The following is a 10,240-nucleotide window of genomic DNA, read 5'->3' as shown; positions in this document are numbered from 1 at the left end:
GAAGTGGGATCTCAGGCTCTAGGGTTTGAGCTTTTCTCTTTGGTACCTTGACCCATGACCCATCTACCTTGTGAAACTCCATTCTTCGCATTGTGCTCTCATTATAATAGTCGGTGTTTCTCAAGGGTTTTGCAGGTTCATTTTCTGGAATGGGTACTTTGAAATGTTTGAAGAGTAGGGTAAGGATCATCCCATAAGGTATGCTAAACCTAGAATACCTATGACATGTAGCAATGTAGTTCAACATAAGTCTAGGGAGGTTTAGGGAAATCCCTAGTAGGATGTGGTGCATGATAACTAGGTCTCGCTCCGAAACAAAATCGAAGCGACCGGTTTTTGGAAACAAGACCCGGTTGATAATACTCAAAAGTAGTCTCATCTCGACATTTAGGTCTTGTGAGTTCACTACATCAAGAGGGCCGCAGTCCTCTCGTCCTAAAAGCAAGTTTAGGGCTATTTCCCTTTGGGGATGTGAGGTAGGAGCCTCACCGTCCTTAGGGATTTGCAAAACGCTAGATAGGACATCTTCATTAATCTCTACCAACGTCCCCCGGACATGTGCAGTGTACCCTAAGTCCCCTAAGGCCATATTGCTAAATAGTTCTCTAACTAGGCCGGGGTAGGTCGATGTATTGAGGGTACAAAGGTGTTCCCAACCTTGGGCACGGAGTTTCTCTCCAATAGAGAACCCCTCACTATCTAGAAAATGAAAATCTATGTACCTTCCAGTGGTTACTGTGCGATTCGCACAGGAAATGGTCGCGGTTGGCGGAGCAACCGGAGGAGACGGCGCGGAAGGCTCTTCCCTCCGTTCCTCACCGTCGGTCGCTGCCCTAGGATGCCTCCCACCAGTCCTCCTAGCTCTTTTAGGTGCCATTGAATGGAAAACCTAGGGAAATGAGGAGAAAGAGGCTAGGGTTTGTGTTGGAGAGAAAATGGAGGCTAGGGTTTTTGTTTTTGTCGGGGATGAAAGGGATAGCTCGGGTCGGCTCGAGCTATTTCGACCTATTTTAAAAACCCTTGTTCGGTCCCCGAGACGTCTCCGCGACTGATGCGAGACGTCTCGCGGGGGGGACGTCTCTGCGATTTGCCAGAGACTTCTCCGGCACTGAAAAATTTCAGACTGATTTGTAACCTTTTCCCAATTTATTTTATTTAACCACATTAATCAACATGATTTCTTTTGGTGAATACAGAGTGAGTTTGTTTGTGATCCTCCCCCTTAATAATACATCCTATAAAAGTTTGATAATGATTTTTGAATAATTAATATTGAAATGAGGAATGTTTGACCAAATTTCGAATACCTATGAAATAGGCTCTGAAAATATCTCCATGAAGAGTCCAAGGGAGGGTAACCATCCTCCGGAAAGTCAGACAGTTCGTCATTTAGCTTAGATGGATTCATGCTTTCACTTATGGACCTTGAGGTGGATTACTAGTTTGTGTAGCCAAGCATTGCAATACAAGTTGAATTTATTTGCTAGGATCATACAAGCTCAAAGCATTCCTTAAGAAGTTGAACCTATCTTTACAAAGAGGCTTTGTAAAGATATCGGCCAATTGATTTTCAGTACATACATATTCAATCATCACATCATTTTTCAGCACATGATCCCTAATAAAGTGATGCCTAATCTCTATGTGCTTTGATTTAGAGTGTTGGACAGAATTTTTTGTTAAATTAATTGTACTTGTATTATCACATTTAATTGGTATATTATCCATTTTGATACCGAAGTCTTCAAGTTGTTGCTTAATCCAAAGAACTTGGGCACAACAGCTTCTAGCTGCAATGTACTCAGCCTCAGCTGTGGACAAGGCAACTGAATTTTGTTTCTTGCTAAACCAAGAAACCAAATTAGCACCCAAGAATTGACATGTGCCACTTGTGCTTTTTCTGTCGAGTTTGCACCCGGCAAAATCTGCATCGGAATAAGCAATTAAATTTATGTCAGATTGTTTAGAATACCATAAGCCTAGATTAGATGTCCCTACTAGATATCTAAAAATTCTTTTAATAGCTTGCAGGTGTGATTCCTTAGGACATGCTTGGTATGTAGCACACATACAAATACTGAATAATATATCTGGTCTACTAGCAGTAAGGTAAAGTAAAGAGCCTATCATACCTCTGTACAATTTGTAGTCTATACTTTTACCTTTTTCATCTTTGTCAAGCTTGCAACTTGAGCCCATGGGTGTGCTGATTTTCTTTGCATTCTTCATCTTGAATTTTTCCAACATTTCCTTGATATATTTGGACTGACTAATGAAGATGCCTTCCTCTGATTGTTTTATTTGTAGCCCAAGGAAGAAGTTAAGCTCACCCATCATGCTCATTTCAAATTCTCCCTGCATAAGCTTGGCAAACTCTTGACAAAGGCTATCATTAGTAGCACCAAAAATTATATCATCCACATAAATTTGTACAAGCAATAAGTCATTTCCTTTTCTTTTAATGAAGAGGGTTTTGTCTACATTTCCTCTCTTAAATTTATTTTCAATTAGGAAATTACTTAATCTTTCATACCATGCTCTAGGGGCTTGCTTTAGTCCATACAATGCTTTATGCAATTTATAAACGTAATCTGGATGTAAGTGGTTTTCAAACCCTGGAGGTTGTCCTACATAAACTTCCTCCATTATATAACCATTTAAAAATGCACTTTTTACATCCATTTGATAGAGTTTAAAATCCATGAAGCATGCATATGCCAAAAGTAGTCTAATAGCCTCTAACCTAGCAACAGGAGCAAAAGTTTCATCAAAATCTATTCCTTCCTCCTGATTATATCCTTTGGCCACTAGCCTAGCTTTGTTTCTTATTACTATTCCATCTTCATCTAGTTTATTTCTATATACCCATTTGGTGCCTATAATTGAAACATTAGGGGGTCTTTTCATTAGAGTCCAAACTTCATTTCTTTCAAATTGGTTTAATTCCTCTTGCATAGCATTCATCCAATTATCATCTTTTTCGGCTTCTTCTAGTGATTTAGGCTCTATTTGTAAAACGAAAGCAAGATAATTACTAGTATTTCTTAGAGAGGATCTTGTCCTTACCCCTTGCGAAGGATCACCAAGGATTAGATCCCTTGAACGACCATGTGCATACCTCCATTCCTTAGGAAGATCTTGATTTCTTGCTTGGGGTTGATCTTCTTCATCTTGCTGAATTGTATCTTCTTTGACTTCATCTTCAAGTTGCTTGTCTTGTATGGAGAATTCCTTCATTCTGTCTTCAAGTATACCTGCATCACTATCTTCTTCTTTTCTAGAAGAATCTCCATTAGTTTCATCAAAAACAACATGAATGGATTCTTCAACAACGAGAGTTCTCTTGTTGAAGACCCTGTATGCTCTACTAGATGAGGAATAACCTAAGAAGATCCCCTCATTTGATTTAGCACTAAATTTGCTTAGATTGTCCTTTCCATTGTTTAAAATAAAGCATCGACAATCGAAAACATGAAAATAGCTTATGTTTGGTTTCTTACTTTTTATCAACTCATAAGGTGTTTTCTTTAAGATGGATCTAACTAAAGCACGGTTTAAAATATGACATGAAGTATTTATTGCTTCAGCCCAAAAGTACTTTGGTAGATTCGATTCGCACAACATGGTACGAGCCATATCTGCTAGTGTGCGATTCTTCCTTTCTACCACCCCATTTTGTTGGGGTGTCCTAGGTGCCGAGAAATTGTGATTGATACCATTTTCGTCACAAAACTTTTCAAAGTACTGATTTTCAAACTCGGTACCATGATCACTCCTAATTGCTTTTAGTTTAAGATTGAGTTCATTTGAAACTCTATTATGAAACTTGATAAAAGCGGAAAAGGACTCATCTTTATGTTCAAGAAATGAAACCCATGTAAAACGTGAAAAATCATCAACAATTATGTGGAGTGATTGATTAAAACCCTATTTGATTTTGATGAGCTCAAAGCATTTGAGTATATCTCTTGTTTACTAATGAATTCAATTAAGTGTTTCAGTGAAAATCTTGTCTAAGTGTCTCTAGACTTGGTTCATAATATTTTGGATAAGATAAGAAGTCAGCTTGAACCAAAGTCTGAGACTCGAGTCGACTCCAGAGTATCACGAGTCGACTCCAAGCGTATCAAGTTCACTGGCACGAGCTCGAGTCGACTCCGGATCAGTACGAGTCGACTCCGACTGAGAACAGACAGACGAACAGAAAGCATCAACTCAAAACCTGTCAGCGAGTCGACTCCTGAACTGCGCGAGTCGACTCCGATGTTCACCGAGTCGACTCCAGGGTAGTATGAGTCGACTCCTAGGAGTCACAGGCAGAAAAGTCAGAGAGCAGTTTTCGGGTCTGAGATTCGAGTCGACTCCAGTGGAACGCGAGTCGACTCCGATGGTTGGCAAGTCGACTCCAAAGAAAGTGAGAGTCGACTCTCAGAGGAACACAAGGAAAAAGTCAGAGAACGTTTTTCGGACTCTGAGATTCGAGTCGAGTCCCGCAATACGCGAGTCGACTCCTAGACACCGCGAGCCCAAAGAAGATAAAAGACCAATCTGCTGTGTCTGAGAGCCGAGTCGACTCCTAGAAAGCTCGAGTTGACTCCAAGGTAGCGGTACACCAAAAGGGCAGAAGACTTAGTTTCGGAAACTGAGAGCCGAGTCGACTCCGGAGAAGTTCGAGTCGACTCCAAGACTGGACGAGCCAAAAGACAGAAGATCGGGAGTTCGGGCTCTGAGCGCCGAGTCGACTCCCAGGACAGTCGAGTCGACTCGAGTTGGCCAAGTTGAAAATTGGCTCCGTGGACTTCATGGGATGAGCCGACTCCGAAAATGCCAAGTCAGCTCCAGAAGTTGGCGAGTCGACTCCGGGTCAAGACGAGTCGACTCCCAGTCGAAGAGGCTACTTTAATTCAAATCCGAAACAGTTGCCGAGTCGGCTCCAGAAAAGCATGAGTCGACTCCCGCTACAACCGAGTCGACTCCTGATCGCGCGAGTCGACTCCAACCCACCAACGGACATATTGTCAGGCTGTGCAGAGTGTGCAGAACAGGCAGAAAAAGGTATCTAACGGTTAGTTTCTGTGGGGGTTGGTTTAAATAGCCACAGAGGACTGTAGCAAAGTAGAGAACAACTATTCCACTCAAAGTAATCAAGCATTCAATCTCTGCAACCTGTTCTTCAATGAAAAGAGGGAAGAGCGGCATTAACTCCATCCAACTTCCTCTTCCCAGCAATTAAAGAAGCCTCCTCCTACATTCAAGTCGACCACACATTCAAGAGGAGACCCGAAGTTCGAGAAGCCCCACTCAACTCCAACTCAAACGTGTTTGAGGGCTTCTAACTTTTCTTCTATTTATATTGTTATTTATCTGCTTTTTGAGAAGCTGTGTTTTCTGTTTGTACCTTTTATTTTTACTTGGTCTTTACTTGGTTCAATCGGGGGATTGAATCAAGGGTATTGAGGTTGGTTGGTGAGCCGAGTGTAAAACCAACGTGTGTAAGGGTTCGATTGTGATCCCGGAAAAACAATCGGGGCGGTTCTAGTCGGTGAGCCAGGAAAAACCGACCGAGTTCGTTGTGAGCTCGTAAAACAACAAGTTTGGTTGTGAGCTTGGAAAACAACCGGCTGTAATCCAAGGGGTTATAGTGAATTCCCAAGTGAGACTTGGGGAGTGGACGTAGGAGCAAGGGCTAGCTCCGAACCACTATAAAACTTGGTGTTTGTGATTGATTGTCTCTCTTTCTCTTACTCTCATATCACTCACAGCACATAGCAATTAATTAAACAACTTGCAATAGTTTTAATTAGTCATCCACAACGTTTTAAATAGCTAAATTATTTTAAAACCCAATTCACCCCCCCCCTCTTGGGTTGTCTATCTGGGCAACAAGTGGTATCAGAGCCTAAACTCTTCCACCCAAGAGTAAAAGATCGAAATGACAACCCCATTTGGATCTTCCCACATTGAGGGTCAGTCCACCCAAAGACCCCCATTCTTTAATGGATCCGACTACTCATATTGGAAGGCTAGGATGAGAATATTCATCCAAGCCCAAGACTATGAGATGTGGACCATTGTAGTAAATGGGCCATACATCCCATCCATATATGTAGAGGGTGTCACGGTACCCAAACTAGAAAAGGATTGGGATGAACATGACATGAGAAAGGCACAACTAAATTCTAAAGCTATGAATGTGCTTTATTGTGCCTTAGATAGAAATGAATTCAATAGGGTCTCTACTTGCAATTCTGCAAAAGAGATTTGGGACAGACCTGAAGTGACCCATGAGGGCACGAATCAAGTCAAAGAATCTAAAATAAATATATTGGTTCATAAGTATGAATTATTTAAAATGGATTCTAATGAAACAATCACATGCATGTTCACTAGGTTTACTGACATTGTCAATGGCCTAAAAAGCCTTGGCAAGAACTATACTAACAGTGAGCTTGTCAGAAAAATTCTTCGCTGTCTACCAAGGTCATGGGAAGCCAAGGTGACGGCAATCCAAGAAGCTAAAGACTTGAACAAGCTTCCACTTGAAGAGCTCCTTGGATCCCTAATGACTCACGAGCTCACAATGAAGCAGCACAGCGAAGAAGAGTCCTCCCATAAGAAAAAGGTAATAGCTCTTAAATCTACATCATCTAATAAAGACTTGTCTTGCAGCAGCAGTAGTGAAGAAGAAGAGCTTGAGGGAGATGATGGTGAGGCTCTTCTTGTGCGCAAATTCAGAAAATTCATCAACCACAAGAAGTCCTATCATCAAAGGAGAGGCCCCTCAAATTCCTACCGCAAGGACAAAGGTAAGGAAAGGAAAAATGAGGGGATTGGGTGTTACGAGTGCAAGAAGCCGGGTCACATAAGAGCTGAGTGCCCTTTACTGAAGAAGGGGAGCAAGTACAAGAAGAAGAAGGCTCTTGTCACAACACTATCCGACTCCGACTCATCATCCTCTTCATCGGATGAGGAACAAGAGAAAAAGGCCAATTTCTGCTTCATGGCCAATGAAAATGAGGTAACGTCCGAATCGCCTTTAGATTTTACTTTTGATGAGCTTTATGATGCTTTTAATGAACTAATGATTGAATATAAGGCTATAAATGCTAAAAATAAAGAACTAAAAGTAACTAACCAAACTTATATCCGTAAGTATGATTCATTAGTTAAGGATAAAGATGTTCTTATCAAAGAAAATTTAGAACTTAAGACAAGCAATCAACTCTTAACTCAAAAGACTAATACCTTGAGTAAAGATAATGAAAAATTAACTAAGGAAATTTCAGAACTTAAAAACAATAAACAAAACTTAAACGAGAATCTCATAAAAGATTTAAACATTCTAAAAACCGAAAAACAAACTCTAACTAAAGAACTTGAAAAGTACAAACCTTTGGTAGAAAAGTTTACATATAGTTCTGAAAAATTGAACATGATACTAAATAGTCAACGAGCAGTATTTAATAGAGCGGATTTAGGGTATAAACCAAAAAATAAACAAAAACTTCTTAGTAACTTCTTTGTTAAAGCTGGAGAAAGCAAAACTAAGAAAGTAATCTGCTTTTGTTGTGGAACTGTAGGACATAAGGCAAATGTATGTGACTATAGGAAGGGGAAAACTAAAAGAAAAATTAAAAGGGTATGGGTTCCAAAAGGAACCAATATGACTAACCATGAAGGACCCAAGAAAACTTGGGTACCTAAGATTATATGATCTGCTTGTGTAGGAGTGTCTTGCAGCCAAGGTCAACAAAAATTGCTGGTACTTGGATAGTGGCTGCTCAAGACACATGACGGGTGACAATGATCAATTTTTCACCCTTGAAGCTAAGAAGGGAGGTGCTGTGACTTTTGGAGACAACAACCAAGGTCACATCATTGGTATTGGTAAAGTTCAAATTACCCCTTCTACTTTTATTGATAATGTTAGATATGTTGATGGTCTTAAGCATAACCTATTAAGCATTAGTCAATTATGTGATAAAGGGTATGATGTTATGTTTAAACCATCACTATGCATTATAACAAACCCAAATGACAATAGTTTAGTTTTTAAAGGAATTAGACGTGGGAATGTGTATGTTGTAGACCTTGAAGATCTTGCCAAACATAACCAATGTTTAGTTGTTAATGAAACTAAGGATAATGATGCTAGTTGGTTATGGCACCGTAAGTTAGGTCATGCAAGCATGGACACAATAACAAAACTAGTTAAAAGAGATTCCGTGATAGGTTTGCCAAAATTAAAATTTGAAAAGAATAAAATATGTGAAGCATGTCAATTTGGCAAACAATCTAGAAACTCATTTAAATCCATAAAATGTGTCTCTACCTCTAGACCTCTAGAATTATTACACATGGACCTATTCGGACCAACTAGAACAACAAGCCTAGGTGGAAATAAATATGGTCTAGTTATTGTAGATGATTATTCTAGGTACACATGGGTCATGTTCCTAGCACATAAGGATCAAGCATTTTCTATTTTTAAGAAATTTTATAAAGAAGTAACCAATGCTAGAGATACCTCAGTAATAGCTATTAGAAGTGACCATGGTACCGAATTCGAAAATCAGTCATTTGATGAGTTTTGTAGTAAAAAGGGGATAACCCATAATTTTTCTGCACCTAGGACACCACAACAAAATGGAGTTGTGGAAAGGAAAAATAGAACTCTAGAGGAAATGGCTAGAACTATGTTATGTGAAAGTAACCTCCCTAAGTACTTTTGGGGAGAAGCCATTAATACTTCTTGTCATATATTAAATAGAGTTTTATTAAGACCCATTATAAAGAAAACACCTTATGAACTTTGGAAAAACAGAAAACCAAAAGTTAATTACTTTCATGTTTTTGGATGTAGGTGTTTTGTTCATAATAATGGGAAAGATAATCTAGGTAAATTTGACTCTAAATCTGATGAGGGCATATTCTTAGATTACTCCACAACTAGTAAAGCCTATAGAGTCTTTAATAAAAGAACCCTAGTTATAGAAGAATCCATACATGTTGTGTTTGATGATTCTAGTGATTTTTCCTCTAGTAAGAAAGGTAATTTTGATGATGATGCTGAAATTCTTGAAGAAAAGATAAATGAGATGACATTACAAGATGACAATCAAAAATTGATTGAAGATGCATCATCAAGCCAAGAGGCTATTGTGGATCATGGGCTAACTAAAGCTTGGAGATATGCTCACGGGCATCCTAAGGAACTAATTCTAGATGATCCATCTCAACCGGTTAGGACTAGAGCATCCCTTAGAAATTTAAATAACCATCTAGCTTTTGTCTCACACTTTGAGCCCAAACACATAGAAGAAGCCGAAAATGATGTAAATTGGATAAATGCAATGCAAGAAGAATTAAACCAATTTACTAGAAACAAAGTATGGAATCTAGTTGAGAGACCTTCTGAATATCCAATTATAGGTACAAAATGGATTTATAAAAATAAACTAGATGAAAATAGAATTGTAATAAGGAATAAGGCTAGACTAGTAGCAAAGGGTTATAATCAAGAAGAAGGTATAGATTTTGATGAAACCTTTGCTCTCGTAGCTAGACTTGAGGCTATTAGATTATTATTAGCATTTGCATGCTCTAAAGACTTCAAGTTATTTCAAATGGATGTAAAAAGTGCATTTTTAAATGGGTATATTAATGAGGAGGTATATGTAGAACAACCTCCTGGTTTTGAAAATCATCAATACCCTAATCATGTTTATAAATTGAACAAAGCACTTTATGATTTGAAACAAGCACCTAGAGCATGGTATGAGAGGCTTAGCAAATTCCTACAAGAACATGAGTTCTCTAGGGGTAATGTAGATACAACACTATTTCTGAAAAAGAAAAACCAAGATATGCTACTAGTACAGATTTATGTTGATGATATTATTTTCGGTGCTACTAACAATCGCCTCTGTGAAGAATTTGCTGATTTGATGCAGAGTGAATTTGAGATGAGCATGATGGGAGAGCTGAACTACTTCCTCGGGCTTCAAATCAAACAGTCTGAAGGAGGTATCTTCATCAATCAAGCCAAATACATCAAGGAGATGCTCAAGAAGTTTGATATGGAGGGAAACAAATCAATCAGCACCCCCATGAGCTCATCATGCAAATTAGACCAAGATGAATCAGGTAAATCTGTAGATCAGAAACTGTATAGAGGTATGATAGGATCTTTATTGTATCTTACTGCAAGTAGACCTGATATTATGTTTAGTGTTTGCAT

The sequence above is a fragment of the Phoenix dactylifera genome, unplaced genomic scaffold (assembly GCF_009389715.1).
Source record: "Phoenix dactylifera cultivar Barhee BC4 unplaced genomic scaffold, palm_55x_up_171113_PBpolish2nd_filt_p 000724F, whole genome shotgun sequence".
In the NCBI taxonomy this organism is placed as follows: Eukaryota; Viridiplantae; Streptophyta; class Magnoliopsida; order Arecales; family Arecaceae; genus Phoenix; species Phoenix dactylifera.
The sequence above is the reverse complement of the archived record's forward strand: the minus strand, read 5'-3'. Positions refer to the sequence as shown.